Below are 18,733 nucleotides of genomic sequence, written 5' to 3' on the forward strand. Positions count from 1 at the left end.
AGGTCCATAAACGCTGCCGGAGCATTAGTCACTCCAAATGGCATAACAAGAAATTCAAAATGACCATACCTCGTTCTGAATGCGGTTTTCTCAACATCCTCTGCTTTAACCTTCAGCTGATGATACCCAGATCTCAAATCAATCTTAGAAAACACCCGTGATCCCTGCAACTGATCAAATAAGTCATCAATACGGGGTAAGGGATATTTGTTCTTTATCGTTACCTTGTTCAATTCCCGGTAATCAACGCACAGGCGTAAGGTACCATCCTTTTTCTTTACAAATAACACTGGTGCGCCCCAAGGCGAAGTACTGGGCCGGATAAATCCTTTATCAAGAAGGTCTTGCAACTGTTCTTTTAATTCTTTCATTTCGGCTGTAGCCATCCTGTAGGGAGTTTTAGAAATAGGCTGGGTGCCTGGCACAGTTTCAATAGTAAACTCTATCTCCCTGTCTACCAATTCCCCTGGTAATTCATTTGGAAACACATCTGGGAATTCTCTAACAATGGGAATATCATTCAATTCAACATTCACGGATTGTTCAGTCAATACATAACACAAATAACCCTGGCATCCCTTCCTAATCAATTTACATGCTTTCATTGCAGATATCAAATATGGTGGAGGTACTACCCCATTTCCCACAAACACAATTTCTTCCTGTTCTGGTGGTTTAAACACAACCCTCTTTGTCACACAATCTATAGTAGCACTATATTTGGTCAACCAATCCATGCCCAAAATTACATCGAAGTGTCGAAAGTTTAAGGGCAACAAATCTACATATAGGGTAGCATCCTCAATATGCATGTCACAAAACCGATATATATAGTCACATAACACAGATTCCCCCGATGGAGCAGACACACATAATAAATATGGCAACAATTCTAGGGGTCTTTTCAGTCTAGATGCAAATGCATATGTCACGAATGAATGCGTTGATCCAGAATCAATTAACACAAAAGCATCCTGATTACATATCGAGATAGTACCTGAGACAACGGCATTGGCATTCCGTGTATCACCCGGAACGAGTGCAAAGACTCTCCCTTGTCTCACTGTATCCCCAGTAGTAGCAGATCTCAAAGTGTTTCCCGGCTTCGGGATCGATGCAGTGGAGCTAGCAGCTATCTTCCCACTATTCTGATTACAATCTCGGGCTATATGCCCTTGTTTCCCACACTTAAAACAGGCTCCTGACGTACGGTAACAGACTCCACGGTGCTTTTTGCCGCAAGTGTTGCACATGGGAGCTATGTCTCGGGAAGAACCGAAAGTAGTTGAGGAGCCCGTGTTTTGCTTTTTCAAAAATCTCTTCTTCGAAAAGAAGCCTTGTCTTTTGTTGCCTTTCCATTCGGGTGTTGGCTTAGCTTGTCTAGTTATGTTAGCCTCTAATATAATGGCCCGGTCAAGCACCCCAATGTAGGTCTCCAATTTCAGGACATTCACTCGCTCTAGGATGTCACTTCGGAGCCCACCTTCAAAGTGCCTTGCCTTCTTATAATCAGTGTCAATTACGTGTGGTGCAAACCTGGCCAACTCAGTAAATTTGGCCTCATACTCAGCTACAGTCATGCTGTCTTGTTTGAGTTCCATGAACTCTGCCACTTTCCTGTCCCGGACACACTGCGGGAAGTACTTGTCATAGAAGATTTCCAAAAATTTCACCCAGTCAACATCCCTGTGGTTTTCTCGCATCAACATCCACCATCTTCTCGCTTCGTCTTCTAGCATAAAAGTAGCTAGAAGCACTTTCTGTGTATCCGAGCACGGAAATACCTCAAACAGTTTTTCGATCCCAAGAACCCAAGCTTCCGCTTTCAAAGGATCCAGTCCACCATGAAACTGCGGTGGTTTCATTTTCTTGAACTCCTTGGTGAGAGCAATTATCCGATCATCATTTTGATTATCCGGCACGGGCGGTGCCTGAGGTGGAGGTGGCGGGTGTGGTTGCTGCCACTGTTGCTGCCACTCTTGTTGCTGTCTCAAAGCTTCTGCCATTTCCTGAATCAGTCTTTCCATTCTGTCCAGTCTGGCAGCAGAGGATTCCTCTAACTCATCACCTCTGGTTCTCACCATCTGATTAAACTTGCATCATATTCCATACCAAAGGTACACAAGTACACATACACTAAGGAGCACATATTTCCAGATAATTCGTAATGCAAGTAGTTCACAACTTACACATATAATTATTCATAACAAAACATTTAAGCATAAAATCAATGCTTCCAAACTCGTATTTATCACATGAGTGCATCCTAGATCTTATCTAGACGCTTATTGCTCTTTTTGGACAAGTGTGTGAGTTATTAACTCGTGCTCTGATACCACTCTGTCACGACCCGAACCCGCCCCCGTGGGTTAAGGACGTAACCGGCCAGTAATCATGAGATTACCTACGGCCTCAAACTGTTGTAAACGTATTTTAACAGAGTTAATGGGGGCCAAACGGAAGCAAAATTAAAAACTTTGTCCATAGAGCCGTGCTTATATGCACATCAAACAAGCCATACTCAGATACGTTAATAACTCACATCAAAAGTACGGTTTCACAAAATTCATTACAGACAGGATCGTCCAAAACGAGTCAACCTATAACAGACTATGTACAGATATGCACTAGGTCCTTGCCAACAAGACAAAACATAGGTACATAGTGAAAGGGCAAGGATGGTCTCATGCGCGAGGCACAAGGCTGACTCTCCCAAAACTCCTGTTGTTTCTAGCAGACTTCACTGGGGCTGGGTTTGGACTTCCCTTGGCTCACCTACAAATACATGAATGAGCGTGAGCGATAGCCCAGTGAATAATATCAAATATAACAGTTACATAACAATATGTAGAACAACATGCTCCAAACGGCCTTGGGCCCAATTCATACTTCTGTTTAACAACAAAATATATATATATCTATACGAAATGCAAGTCAAGTAACGGTAGTTCCAAACATTCTGGCCTTTGGCCCATTCAGATTTCCATTCATGTCAAAACGGCCTTCGGCCCATTCATTCATGTCGAAACGGCCTTCGGCCCATTCATTCTTATCAAAACGGCCTTCGGCCCATTCATTCTTATCAAAACGGCCTTCGGCCCCTTCATTCTTATCAAAACGGCCTTCGGCCCACCCATTCTTATCAAAACGGCCTTCGGCCCATTCATTCATGTCAAAACGGCCTTCGGCCCATTCATTTATGTCGAAACGGCCTTTGGCCCATACATTCGTGTCAAAACGGCCTTCGGCCCATACATTCTTATCAAAACGGCCTTCGGCCCACTCTTTCATGTCAAAACGGCCTTTGGCCCACTCATTTATTTATTCTTGTCAGACTTCTGTCCACAATCCCGATTAACAACTCATAATATTTATAGGGGAATAACAATTGGACATTGACAAGTTTTCAAATATTGATATTACTCACAGTGATCGGCTTGTGGATGCGCCCTGGAGCTTGACCCTACACATTTCATGAATACAAAAGGGTCACTAACAGTTCAATCCATTCTTTAATTCACATATTCCTCTTTAGGCTTTGTTCTTATCTCATTAACTCATTTACAATGCTTAACATATGCCTAAGAGTGCTTACAAGTGAAAGGGAACGGAAAACGAATCACAGAATGCATGAACAAAATTCCAGGAAACAGGGTCCCCGCTCGAGCGTGAACTTATCCGCTCGAGCGGACCCTTAAGGCCTGCAGAAGTTCTGGTTGCACGAAAGATGAGCTCGAGCGTGGAATAGAGCGCTCGAGCTGAAGGCCTGTCTACGAAAATCCACGCTCGAGCGTGGAGTGTACCGCTCGAGCGGACATCCAACTCTGCAAAAATGCTGGGAGCACGATTTTCCCGCTCGAGCGGCCATTACCCCGCTCGAGCGGACCTCAAAAATCTGGGTTTCCCAGATCGTGTTCTTGAGCTCAAATCGGTTTTCCATCTACATTTCTTGCATGCAATGGTTCAAATTACACATTTACACATGCTAACATGCTACTAATGCAAGATTACAACATTAGGAAAGCTCAATTACATGAATTACATGCATTTCCCAAAATATCTCAAACCCATCATCAACATGCTCAAATTCAAACATTCAAGACTTATACTCCCATGATTTGTACATGCATGTGGGAGATGCTTATCATTCTCAACTTAGATGGTACAAATGGTGATTACAACATGAGCTTTAACCAAAACTCTACACGAATCATGTGTTTCAAGCTCAAACATGCAAATTCAAAGTAATTTCTTACATGCATGAGTTCTAAGACTTCAAACTCAACAAAAATCAACTCATTACATGTTCTTGATCACAAACAACCTTTGAACTTGCAAATTACAAGTAAGAGTCCATGAATTCACTTACCTAAGAGCTTCAACACTCAAGCTCTAGCCAAATCTTGAGCTAGATCTTCAAATTCCCAAGTCTTGAGCCCAAATTACACAAATCTCTCCCTTTTTCTCTCCATGGCCGGCCTCTCTCTCACCCTCAATTGTCTAACTCAGATTTTGAGTTTTTAAGAGAGCTAAAGGAGAGTGCAATACAAATATACAACAAGCCCCACTAACAAATATTTTAATATAAAATAATGGGGTACTTAATTTATCAATTTAATCAGTTTAAATTGACCAGAATCAAATTTCAATTAAATTTCACCGTAGGCTCTAAAAATTATGCCAACCACAATGGCGTAATCAATTTCGGGTTCCGTGGCCGATAAGGCCCTCAATTAATTTTCCAAAGCAGACTACTCAAACAGATATTCCTACGATGAACAGATAAAATTTCAAACCACATATTTTCACATAGTGGAACACCAAATCATATCAAAATACATAATCACATCATGTTAAGGACCAATTAACATATTACGGAACAGGGGTATTACAGATGTAGTTAGAATGATGCGCCGAGCCCGGTGCATGCAAAACAAATGTATGAATGCACGCATGCATTGCATGAGGTATGCTAATTTAGACGTGCCCTAATACTAACCATCAAAGCGGGTAAATAAAAGGGAAGAAAGAAGTGGGGATTGGAAGACATACACGCCACTCACCCACACTTATTACAGATTCGCCCTCGCTCGGAGGGACCAAATAAATAATACAAATTAATTAACTACGCAAGCTAATTAAATATTACAAATTACCTAATTAGCTAACAAACTAATTAAGCTAGGAAAAACAGTAAACCGCCTCGGGAGGAGGGCCGGATGCAGCGCGTGCTCGGGTCTTGCTCGGAAGTGCACCGCCATGCATAGTCTGCCTCTGTTTTCCCTGCTCTGCCCCTCTGAAGACTGCCAAAGTCTCAAAGATGCTCTTCTGGATACTGGAGATCACCACCGACTGAATGAAATTACCACCGGCAGTGGTATATAGTCACCGGCACAAGATGAAGCTATCGGCAGGAGAATGACTGCCGGTCGGCAATGTACACTGCCGGTCGGCAAAGAATGCCTGCAGAACCTGCAACTCACAGCAGCAGAGGACAGAACTTGCATGGCAATACAATACAAACAGTGTATGCACCAATCATGCCCCCTATCATGTTTGTGACTCAAAAGGGCATGTGCCTCGATTCTCGGACTGTCAATCACGCATTTCCATGTATGACGGCCCAAAGAATCAAGTGTGCAACTTTCATGTCAAATGAAATGCAAACCAAACAAACAAACCAAGGCCCAATTCCTATCACCAAGTCAAGGAACAAGGCATGCATGCAAGATGCAATGCAACCTAGGCATGCAAGCTAAGGGTGCAACATGGCATGGCAAGACACTTATGCAAACATACAAGCAAACATGAGGTAATGCAAATCAATGGAAAGGTGGACTTACACATAATTTAGGCAACTCTAAATAGGCCTAAAGCAATGGCCAAAGTGCCATAATAAGGGACCACACATGCACACATACACATGATTAAAGACCAACACTTAGGCACAAATTGGACAACTCTCAAACACATTTGAAAGAAAGTAATCATGGACATATAGCATGCAACATAAGCATTGAAAATCATGTTAAAACATGGAGCCAAATCAAGTAACAAATCAAGCCAAACATGCAACAAATGGCCTAAATGCTTGAAGCAAGTCAAAGGGGCTTGAACCATGGCCAAGCCAACCAAGCCTCACAAGGCAAAGGGGGCTTAAAATAAGTTCAAGGCAGACCTAGACCATGCAAAGGGGACCCCCTAGATGGCATCTAAGTGGCTCAAAATCAAAGGCATGTATAATCACCAAAACATGGAACATGTTACACAAACCTTCAAAGCATCAAAGAGGTAACTAAAGCAAGCATACAAGCAGACTATAAGGTCTGAAATAACATGGTGGATGATTCCAAATCACCAAATCAATGCAAAAATGTCATGCTATACACTCATACACTTAAGGCCAACAAGCCGGAATGCAAAGGAGCTATACTAAGCATGCCAAATTCGATCCAAACAACCTAGGACAGACCTTAAACATGGCAAAATGAGCACAAAACCTTCACAAGGCTAAGCCTAAAACATGCTAGAACAAAGGCTAACAACCTAAGGCATATTAAGGCAATAACATGGCATTACATGGTAGGTATGCTAAGCATGCATGGTGTACCAAAACCAAGTAAAAATAGAGGCATATTATGACATAATAAGCACAAAAAACAACTAAGGCATGGTCAACATGAAGCTTAGCTAGGTGCTCCCTCAAGAGGCCAAAAATGGTCCTTTTCAAGGACAACAAGGAGAGGGGGTGGCCCTCTCCTTTTGGAGACTTCAAGGCACCATCTCCACCGCTGAAATCCCTCAAGATTTTAGTGGTGAAGAGGCCCAAACACCAAAGTCTCGAAACTTGCTCAAAATGGCTCAAAATGGGGCCTTTCAAGGCCTAAGAGGGGTCAAACACCCTCAAACCACAAAACACTCTTAATAAACAATCAAGAGGGCTAAAAAACAGAACTTTTTTTTGTATTATACACTAAGCACAAAAATAGTTCAAAGATAGGCAAAAACAAGATGCAAAAATGGGGAATAAAAGGGAAGTTTCTCACCCTTGTAGACCACCTTCACAAATGATGCTCCAATGGCCCTCCTTGGCTTGAATCCAACACCAAAACACCAAAATCAGCCCCTTAGAACCTCAGGAGCCAAAGGAAGGTGAAACACTAGGTGTTTGTGTGCAATAGTATGAACTAAAACACCTAGAGCACAAAGAGAGAAAAAAAGAGATAGGAGATATGTATGAACCCTAACCCTAAAACCAAAGCTTCTCTCTGTCTTTTCTATCTCTAAAATGTCTCAAGTCTCTAACCCTAAAGCCAAGAGACAAGGCTTCTCTTTATAGAGGCTTTTGTCTTGTAAAGCTTACAAGACAAGCTTCTAAAGAGGGAGATCCCTCCATACACGTGTATGGAGGGGAGCCAAAAGCAAGACAGCTGTCTTAAAATATCTGTAAAAGCAGATGCACAGTAGTCGGCCGGCCAAAGATGCCATTTTGGCAAAAAAGAGTGCCGACCGGCAACAAATAGCGCCGACCGGCAATAAAGATTGCCGGTGGAAGTAAAAACCAGCCGGTGGCCTCTAGCCACTGCCGGTGGTATGTGGGGATGCCTCACAAGGCATTCCCTGCCCCTCCAAGGCAAAACACAAGTGTTTGGTGCAAAACCAGACACTAAACAGTCGAGTTCGGAGATCCTGAGGCAAGGCGCGCGAGCCGAGACCTCCAGGAACTCCAAACGAACACAAACATGGATAATCACCGAGTGTTCCAAGCGGTGACGTCCGAGTCTTGAGGACGGTCAAAAATGGGGTGTCTACAGTTGCCCCTCTTTGACAGAACTCGAAAGTCATAACAATGACGGGAGTGAATGTCAAAGCCCAGAAACGACCCATTTTTGACAAGGCCGAAGACTCAGACAAACATGCAAGACAAATAAGATATGCGCCCGAAGGCAGGGGCAAAATGCAAGACAATGCACGAAGCCGGACACAACTTATGATCATGCAAAGAAAGCTGTAATGAAGCAAACATGCGACAGTTTTAAGCTAGCGTACACCGAACTACACTACAATGCAGAAAGGATGTAAGAGAATTATGCAATTCTCAATACATCTCACTCGGAGGATACAATACCTGTGCGGCTCGTCTGGTTGCACCAGCCTCAAATGAACCGTACATACAATATCGTGCCTGAAAAGAAAACAAACTTAACAGGTACAATATTGTTAACAACATGCATAACAATGCAGAAATGGATGCAAAATGATATGGAATATATACAAAACAATGTATAAATAATGCAAACGAAGATGCAATGCAATTGAAACAATGCAAACTATATGCAAAGCAATTGAATCACGATCCAATCACGAGTGGTTCGAAACAACACCTATGTCAAATAGATTGATGGAGGTAACAAGTCTGTCTACCATAGAATGGTCAACTGAACTATGAGCATCGTAGACAGACACAAGAACAAGTATTGGGGGGGGATTGACATAAGTGGGGAAACAACCCGCTGGAGAAAGGACAATGATCCTAATGCCGGATGCAAAAATTACACTACAATGTAATATATATATATATATGGATATGCTGGGGAGATAAAATGGATATGGCACGCGGGCCAAACCAAATCTTGCCTAGGTAAGGCATGTACGCATACAAGCCACGTCTAACATAGAATGGTCCACTGAACTATGCTTCGACACGAGAAGTATGGGCACATACCAGACCAAGCTCAATCATGGAAAGGCGCAAGCCATAGATGGAAGGTGATGCAATGAATGCATGCGATCTACGATGCAATGGATATGGCACGCGGGCCAAACCAAATCTTACCTAGGAAAGGCATGTACGCATACGAGCCATGGCTAACACAGAAAAGGTGCCGCAACCCTTAAACCAACATACCAGCGTGGAATAGGCGCGTACACATGCAGAACTATGTTTTACATGAAAAGTAAGGGCACATACCAGACCAAGCTCAACATGGAAAGGCGCAAGCCATAGATGGAAGGTGATGCAATGAATGCATGCAAACTACAATGCAATGGATATGGCACGCGGGCCAAACCAAATCTTGCCTAGGAAAGGCATGTACATAAACAAGCCGCGGCTAACATAGAACGGTCCACTGAACTATGCTTTGACACGAGAAGTATGGGCACATACCAAACCAAACTCAACATGGAAAGGCGCGAGCCATAAGCGGAGGTGATGCAATGAATGCATGCAAACTACAATGCAATATTTACAAACATGCAATGGAAAGGGTATTTACAAAATGCATGACAATGCAGTATGATGCGATCTACTAGGGAAAATGCAATAGATGCATGCAAGCTATAATGGAAATGCATGACAATGCACTATGATGCAACAACTATGATTGCAACTTTCCCTATCTTACCAACAGGGCGATATACTAGGTTGGTTCAGTATCCAGAACTGAGGCGCCGACATGCTGCCTCAATCTATGAGGCTTCCATACAGATTTCAAGCCGAGGATACAACCCTGGGTATTTAAACCAGACTTTAGTCTCGGAACTCCCGAACCTTTGCGTTCTAGGCATAAGCCGTTCGAACTCTAGTTTCCACCGTCCCAGTTGGTCTTCTAGGAACTCACCTCAACCATAGGCAGGTGGCTTTACCAGACCACCGAAAGTCGTTCGGGCACGACAAACACCAAAGGAATTGCACCTTCAGAGGATTTAGGGTCTCCTAGACCGGGATGCAAAATGTATGCATGACAATGCAACCGAACTGTGCACATCAACATGCTGAAGGTTTCGCACCTTCAAAGGATTTAAGGTCTCCTAGACCGTGTAGATACCTGCGCGGTTCGTCTGGTCGCTCCAGCCTTGTAACAACCCTCATATTGTTTACCGATTAATGACTGATTGATTACCAATAACCATCGATTACCGTTAAACTAAATTGATTATGACTGATGATTGAACTGATTAAAAGTACTGAACCGACTGACTGAAATTGAAACTGAATTAGCCAAGTATAACTATTGTGTTGCACATTCTATCTATTTGATTGATTAATTATCTGTTCATGTCTTTGTCTTTAAACTGCTAATTGAAGGCCTTATCGGCGGCCGAATCCGGAATTGATTGAAGTTTTATGATCATCATAATTAATGTGATTTTATAGTAAAGTTATCTGAAAAAGGATTAGGTATGATTAAATTAGATTAAAACGAGTTAATTGCAAAGTTTGCCGTAATTACCAACTTGCCACTAAGTGGGTCACTATCTCACACACCTTTGAGCCTTGTATACACTTATACACTTGAATCAAAAACCATTTCCTCAGCCCTTTTTCCTTACACTAGCCGACCAAGAGAGGAGATAAGAGAGAATTGAGCTCAACTTGAGAATTGCTTGCTAATTGAAGTGTGGATTGCTAGATTGAACCTCAAGACTAGTAATTAAGGAACCTAGGTATGAATTTCATCCTTTTGGTTTGTCTTTAAGTTGATTCTTGCATGGTCCATGTTTAATTGTAGAGCTAAGTCATGTTTTAGTTCATACATGTTGATATAGAGCATAATTCATGCTTGCATGTGTTCTTGGTTGAATTTGGAGTTGAGTTCATGGCAAAATGGTGCATGCATGTCCATAATTTTGTAATGGTCCATGTTTTCAACTTGTTTTTGGATCAATTGGCTCCTTAGAGCATCAAATTGGAGCTTCAAAATGGTTTGAATTCATGCATGTTTGCATGTTCATCTTGTGCTTGAAATTGGTTTAAATTGAGTTTGAATTAAACACCCTTGGGCTTTGATTTCTTAAAATTGAGCTTTGAAACATGTTATTCTATGTGTTTATAAATGTTTTCCAGAAAATGAGCCTAAGAGGATCGGTTTTGAGTTGTTAACAACTTGGTTTTGAGCTTGGAGGTGCAATCTGGAATTTCCAGATTCTGCACTTCCGCTCGAGCGGGGGAAATGCCGCTCGAGCGTGGAATCCGAGCATCCAGTATCTCTGCATTGTTTTACAGTCCGCTCGAGCGGAGGATTGGGCGCTCGAGCGGAGTCATGTCTCAAGCTCGAGCGGGCGTCGAGCGGAGATTTCACCCATCCAGTACTTTTACAGTACGCTCGAGCGGGAAAGTTTACGCTCGAGCGTGTACCTTTGTTGCATGACCGCTCGAGCGGGGAAACTTGCGCTCGAGCGGGACTCTGTTTTTCTGAAAATGCTTTTAAATGTGCATCTTTGCATCCTCATTCCATTCTAGGCATTCTTAGGCCTAGTTTAAGACATCTTGTTGAGGATATAGATGTAGAACACACCGAGGCATTAGGGATTAAGTTGTTATCTTTCCCAACGGTGTAGCTTAGTGTGTGTTCAACCTGTGAACTGTGTAGGGTTGACGACTGGGGAGGCACGCTCTAGCATACTGTAACCCAAACTCTGTGAGTAACAACTGTGTAAAGATATGTTCAAAATGATTATTTTCTGAACAATTGAACTGTACTGCTTTCTGAACTGTTACTGTTAATTGAATGAATGTATGTCCTCTATTCTGAACTGTATTGTGGCATCCTTAGCAACTACTGTTACTGACTGTTAATGTTACAGAGATCTCTGTCGGTTCCCTCGTGGAACCACTACTGTTTACTGATTGATGGCCATCATTACTGTTCGGTCTTTAAGACCTATTGTTTACTGCTATGCTAATGGATGTACCACATATGACTGAATAACTGTTCTGACTGAAAGACTGAAGTATTGTTTAATGAATTGATTTCATTACTGTAAGGACATTTCATTCATAACCCCTTTACGCATTATGTTATTCACTGGGCTTTAGCTCACTGTTTATATATATATATGTAGGTGCTCAGCCACCAGATCGGAGCTAGGAGCGTGGGTTAGACTCCAGTTTTGTCAAGCCAGCCTATGTGCCTCCCTGCGAGGTTCCGAGCCTATCGTGTTAAGGCTTAGGGGTGTTTTACAATTCCCCCTACTATACCGTCTACTGTTCTGTATAGACTGAATGTTTACTGTACTGTTATCAAGGGATTCGGTCCCTGTACTGTGTGACTGTAAATTTTGTATAGACTGTACTGTTTGTATATGTGAATGCATGAAAAATCTTTTTGGCATACAGACTGACACAGCTCAATGGACATTATTCATTTACTGTATTGGCTTCCGCCAGGCCCTGTACTCTGTTTTACTGTACTACTGTTCTGCAGGCCTTTGGTAATCTCGGATTACTGGCCGGTTACGGTGCTAAACCCATAGGGCCGGGTTTGGGTCGTGACAAGCCTCAAATGAACCGTACATACAATATCGTGCCTGAAAAGAAAACAAACTTAACAGGTACAATGTCGTTAGCAATATGCATGACAATGCAACCGAACTGCACACATCAATGTGCCGAAGGTTTTGCACCTCCCAAGGATTTAAGGTCTCCTAGACCGTGCGTGTTTAAGGTCTCGCCAGACCAATTAGCAACATGCATGACAATACAAGAATGAGGCACGCATGCTAATGCTAATGCCGACACACATGCCAACAAAAATGTGACACGCATGCCAATGAAAATGAGACACGCATGTCGATGAAGATGGGGCATGATGCAAGATGATACAAATGAGACACGCATGCCTCATAAGATGCAAAATGAAACAAATGAGACACGCGTGCCTCATAAGATGCAAAATGATGCAAATGAGACACGCGTGCCTCATAAGATGCAAAATGAAACAAATGAGACACGCATGTCTCATAATATGCAAAATGAAACAAATGAGACACGCGTGCCTCATAAGATGCAAAACGATGCCCAGTGTGACACGTATGCCACACGGAATGTAAAATGAAGCTAAGTGTGACACGCATGCCACACGGAATGTAAACTGACACAAATGAGACACGTATGCCTCATAAGATGCAGCATGATGTAAATGAGACACGCATGCCTCATAAGATGCAAAATAATGCAAGTGAGACACGCATGCCTCACGGAATGCAAAATGAAACAAATGAGACACGCATGCCTCATAAGATGCAAAAATGATACAAGTGTGACACGCATGCCACACGGAATGCAAAATTTTGAAAATTGGACTTATACGCTACGCGAAGCCGGTTTATATTCAAAACAATGCAATGTGCTAACAAGTACAAGTAAGGTGCGCAAGATAGCGCGATAGGATACAAGCAAGATGCAAGTAAGGTGCACAAAATAGTGCGATGCGGTGCGCAAAATAACGCGAGTGATTTTGAAATGCACAAGACAGTGCGATGTGCTAAACAGCGCGATTGATTTGCAATGCACAAAACAGTGCGATGCGCTAAACAGCGCGAGTGATTTTGAAATGCACAAAACAGTGCGATGCGCTAAACAACGCGAGTGATTTTGAAATGCACAAGACAGTGCGATGCGCTAAACAGCGCGATTGATTTTGAAATGCACAAGACAGTGCGATGCGCTAAACAGCGCGAGTGGTTTTGAAATGCACAAGACAGTGCGATTGCGCTAAACAACGCGAGTGATTTTGAAATGCACAAGACAGTGCGATTGCGCTAAACAGCGCGAGTGATTTTGAAATGCACAAGACAGTGCGATGCGCTAAACAGTGCGATTGATTTGCAATGCACAAAATAGTGCGATGCGCTAAACAGCGCGAGTGATTTTGAAATGCACAAGACAGTGCGATTGCGCTAAACAGCGCGATTGATTTTGAAATGCACAAGACAGTGCGATTGCGCTAAACAACGCGATTGATTTTGAAATGCACAAGACAGTGCGATGCGCTAAACAGCGCAATTGATTTGCAATGCACAAAACAGTGCGATGCGCTAAACAGCGCGAGTGATTTTGAAATGCACAAGACAGTGCGATTGCGCTAAACAGCGCGAGTGATTTTGAAATGCACAAGACAGTGCGATGCACTAAACAGCGCGATTGATTTGCAATGCACAAAACAGTGCGATGCGCTAAACAGCGCGAGTGATTTTGAAATGCACAAGACAGTGCGATTGCGCTAAACAGTGCGATTGATTTCGAAATGCACAAGACAGTGCGATGCGCTAAACAGCGCAAGTGATTTTGAAATGCACAAGACAGTGCGATTGATTTGAAATGCACGAAACAGTGCGATGAAGATGCGATGCACGTGGGGCAACTTCTGAATTTTAAAAGGATACAAAAAGGATACACCTTGCACGAATTCGAGTGCCACGCACAGAAGACACGACCCGAGGTCAAAACGGAGGTCGGTTGAGCGTCGGAGATGCACTTTCTTGCACTTTCTTGAGCTATGAAGACCAGAAACTACTCATATGGCCTAAACAAGGCTGTGGGAACACCACCGGCCGGGAGGGGAATCCACCGGCTGTCCATCGGCTGAAAAAGAATCCCATCGGCACAATATTCTGCCGGCCGGCACAAAAGGTTGCTGACCGGCAAACAGTTCCTGAGTCGGGGCAGTTTCGACAATTCACCATGGGTGTTTTAAAATAGGGTTCCTAAACCCTATTCTTCACTTCCTCTTCCGTCGAAAACCTACACTTTCTCTCTCTAGAGCGTTTTCCCTTCCTTTTTCTTCTGTTTCTTCGCGTTCTACGCCCGTTTTATCGTCGGATTCGCGATTTCCTTCGCGTTTCGGACATTTTCAACCGAACAAAACTTTGTTTCGGTGCCTCGTTTGCCGTTCCCACCTTTTTGGGGTTTGTTCCCCTCACTTTTCTCTCGATTTCCGTACCATTTCCACATCCCGGCCTTTCCGGCCATTTTTGACCTTCTCGGGAGTTGACTTTTTGGTTGACTCTTCGTATTCTAGCCCGATTTTCCTTCCTCCGGCTATTTTCTCATCATTCTCGACATGGCAGACGACATTCCACGCGGCGGGACTCCCCTGGACCACGAGATGGATCCCGGGGTCGAGCTCCTACCCTTGAGCGAGCGCCCGTTCGACCCGGCGACCTACCGGCCGGCGATCCATGTTCTGCCCCCCGACGGACTCCGCCAGTTTCGGAGCTTCGAGAGGCACGTGCCACCCGAGCTATTACTGCGCGAGCCTACCTCTCACCTGTCCTTCGGCACTTCCGAGGTAACTCTTTTTCCTCTACTTTACTTTCTGCAATGTAGGGCACAAAAACTGTAGCTTATTTATGCTCTTTAACTGCTTTAGCTGATATGCCGTATACCGTAGTTGACTGTAAACATACACACAACTGATATCTGCTTGAAACTGACACATGCACACACACTGCACTGGCCCTGAATCACCCAAACACACTGTATTTCACTGCATACATACTGGTACCCAGCATTTGCTTGAATCTGTCAAACTATGCACACATGCTATACTGTACTGAACCACCCGAACACGCTGACGCATCACACGTATTTCACTGTAAGCACACCGGCACCCGGTATTATTTTTTTTTTTTTAGATCTGTTAAACTTGCACGCATGCTACATCTGAACTGAATCACCAAAACACGCTGACACATCACACGCCGTAGTTCACTGCAAGCACACGGGCACCCGGTATTTATTTAAATCTGTTAAACTTGCACGCATGCTACATCTATATGCTCCTTAGAACTGCATTTTGAAAATTGCCTCGCAATTGTTATTTTCTGTTTACAGGGAGATTCCCATACCATCCGCGGGTATGGGAACACTGGCGCTCGGGAGTGGTACGACGAGCTTCCTGACGCGGTCCGTCGCATAGTGGACCAGGCGGGCTTCGGCGCCTTCTGCCGAGGACTCTCGCGACTCACTACGTGCAGACCTCTACTCGCCGCTCTGGTGGAGAGGTGGTGGGACACCACCGATTCATTTCACTTCTCCGCGGCAGGGGACATGACGATGACCCCTTACGATTTCTCGATGCTCACAGGCATCGGGGCAGGGGGTGATCCGATCCCCTTTGATAATGACATGGACGAGTGGACTGCCGCTCAGGTCCATCTGCTGGGGGAGGCGCCACCTCTAGCTCGTCCAGGCTTTGTCCGGTATTCCTGGTTTGAGGTGCAGTTTAGGGTTTAGCCCACTCTCGTTGATGCAGATCCGATGACCCCGGAGGCCGTGGAGAGGTACGCTCGCGGCTTCCTCATGTTCTTATTCGGGACGACCATCTTCGCCGACCGGGCGAACACCGTGCCTCTCTGCCTTCTCAGCGCACTAGTGGACGTCCGAGACATCCTGCATTATGATTGGGGTGGCGCCGCTCTGGCCACCCTCTATGGATACATGAGCTCAGCTTCCCGCGGCAGCGGACAGTTGCTCGGAGGCTACTGGCGGGCGTGGGAGGTACACTTCTTCTCCGCTTTTCATTTCTGCCTTTCTATCTTTTCTGTACTCTGTACACTCCACACACTGTAGTCTGCTTTATACTTGCTGTATACTGTACACACGGCACACACATACACTCTGCTTTACACTGACTGTACACTGCTCACACTGCACACTCTGCACAACATACTGCACAACACATGGCTCCGCCATTTCTGCTTTATTCTGTATTTTGCTTTATTTGATAAATGCACTGGTATTTACTTTGCAGTTGTGGGTTTACGCCTACTTTCCCAGGCTCGCTCCCGTACCAGTCACAGAGACTTCTCTGGTCGTCCCCTTTTCGCGCCGCTTTGACGGGAGATGCACCCGGAGGCCGCGAGAGACTTTCAGCTTCTTCCGCCGATACTTCGACACCATTACTCCTGCCGAGGTATGTTTTACTTGCAGTTTATTTAAGCTTCGCCTTTCCACTGCATATTTCAAAGACAGTAGATAACAAACTGTATTGCATTTTCAGATCACCTGGCAGCCTTGGGCTCCTTTACCAGCTGTGACGCGGGATCGGTTTGCCGGTGCCGATGAGACCTCACGTTTTCGGATCTTGTTGGAGGGCCCGGTCTGTCGGGCTTGGTACCTAGGTGAGCGTTTCTTACGCCAGACCCTAGGGTTACCTGAGCAGATAGTCCCGGTTCACCCTCCCGAGGATATGAGGGAGACCGAGAGGCTCACCACTGAGCAGATGGACGATTACACCATCGACTGGGAGGAGACCTGCTTCAGAGGCATTGGCGATTACAGAGAGTACGTGCAGACGTACCTTATGCAGCCTCTGAGCGGCGGCCGTCGAGCGGAGGGAGCTAGGCCCGTGGCGCCAGCGGCTGGGGCAGGAGCAGGAGCTGGAGCGGGAGCTTCGAGGAGGGCCCGAGTCCGTGGCAGGGGCGGAGCTCAAGGAGGACGGGGGGCTAGCTGGCCCGCCCTGCCTGCTGTACTGACTTTCCGGGGGCAGGGTGGGGCGACCTATCAGATCCCCTTCGCCCCTCCGCCAGCTGATCATGAGTTTGTCGGTGTCCCCGACTTACCTCCGGTATGTATTACTGCATTTTTGTACAGTCATTTCATTTCAGTTTATTTGATATTCCACAGAATATTGATGCATCTGATATTTTTGCAGGCTTCTTCTGGGTACACCCGGCAGTCATTGGAGATGAATGCCTCCATGATGGGGATGCTCCAGCGGACCTTTGATCTCCTGGCCCTCTACAGCATTCCGGTATGTTCTTCTGACACTGGCCTCAAACCATTCATACACTGCTTCACATAATCTGATGCATGACATCGCACCTGACACACTGATCTCACAGCATCTGACACACTGCACTCATTGCATTCTGTACTGTACTCTGCATTCTGGACTGATAAACTGCTCGCGGCATCCACACACTGTACTCATACACTGCATTCTGCACTGTTAAACTGCCCACGGCATCCACACACTGTACTCATACATTGCATTCTGCACTGTTAAACTGCCCACGGCATCCACACACTGTACTCATACACTGCATTCTGCACTATTAAACTGTTCACGATATACTGATGCATTTGCCTTTTGTGTACTTTTTCAGCCTCCCTTCCAGATTCCCGGGGTAGGAGGTGCTTCAGCTGGACCTTCCGTCCTTGCCCGAGGGAGAGATGAGGAGGGCCGAGTATTCCCCCGCACCAAGGCAGGGCGCACTCATGTCGGGAGTAGCTCGCGAGCTCCAGTCCCGGATGATGATGATGACGAGGAGTTAGAGGCGGAGGCAGAGGCGGAGTCCGAGTCATCGGAGGAGGAGACCGGAGGCGGTTCTAGCTCGGGCTCTGATGACGATGCTGATGATGCTCCTGGACCCTCGTCCAGGAAGAGGACCAGGACAGACTAATGGCCCTTGGAGTCGCTTGACATAGATTTTTGTTGTTTTTCTTCTTTCTTGTACTTTTCCTTTTCGTTGGTAGTTAGATTACCTTGTACTGCCGCAGGCAGATTTTGTTTTCCTCAAAACTTTGTACTTGAAAAAGATTATAAAATGAAATGAACTTTTTGCTTAAAAAGTGTTACATTTACATATCTCATATATTGCATTGCATCACATCATGTTACACCTCAATGTAAATGGAATTGCTTGGTTGTCTGAAAATTGAACACTTGCACTGTAATAATCAGATAACTAAACAGCTGACAGCAAAATAACCCCAAGCAACCCACTGCCTGATTTTGGATACACAGCCCTTGCTCTACTGGGGATTAATTTGCACACAGCCCGTGACAAAGCATTTGGTTCATTCTGCACTCAGCAAACTTTAAACGAAACAGCTCAATCTGACAAGACGGCCTTCAAAGGTGAAACCAGCTAGGGTTGAAACATGCTCAGATGCCCCAAATTTTCCCTTCCTTCTTTCGGTTCGCCCAAATGTAGAGAATGG

The sequence above is a fragment of the Camellia sinensis genome, chromosome 5, assembly GCF_055761805.1.
Source record: "Camellia sinensis isolate YWXY chromosome 5, ASM5576180v1, whole genome shotgun sequence".
NCBI lineage: Eukaryota > Viridiplantae > Streptophyta > Magnoliopsida > Ericales > Theaceae > Camellia > Camellia sinensis.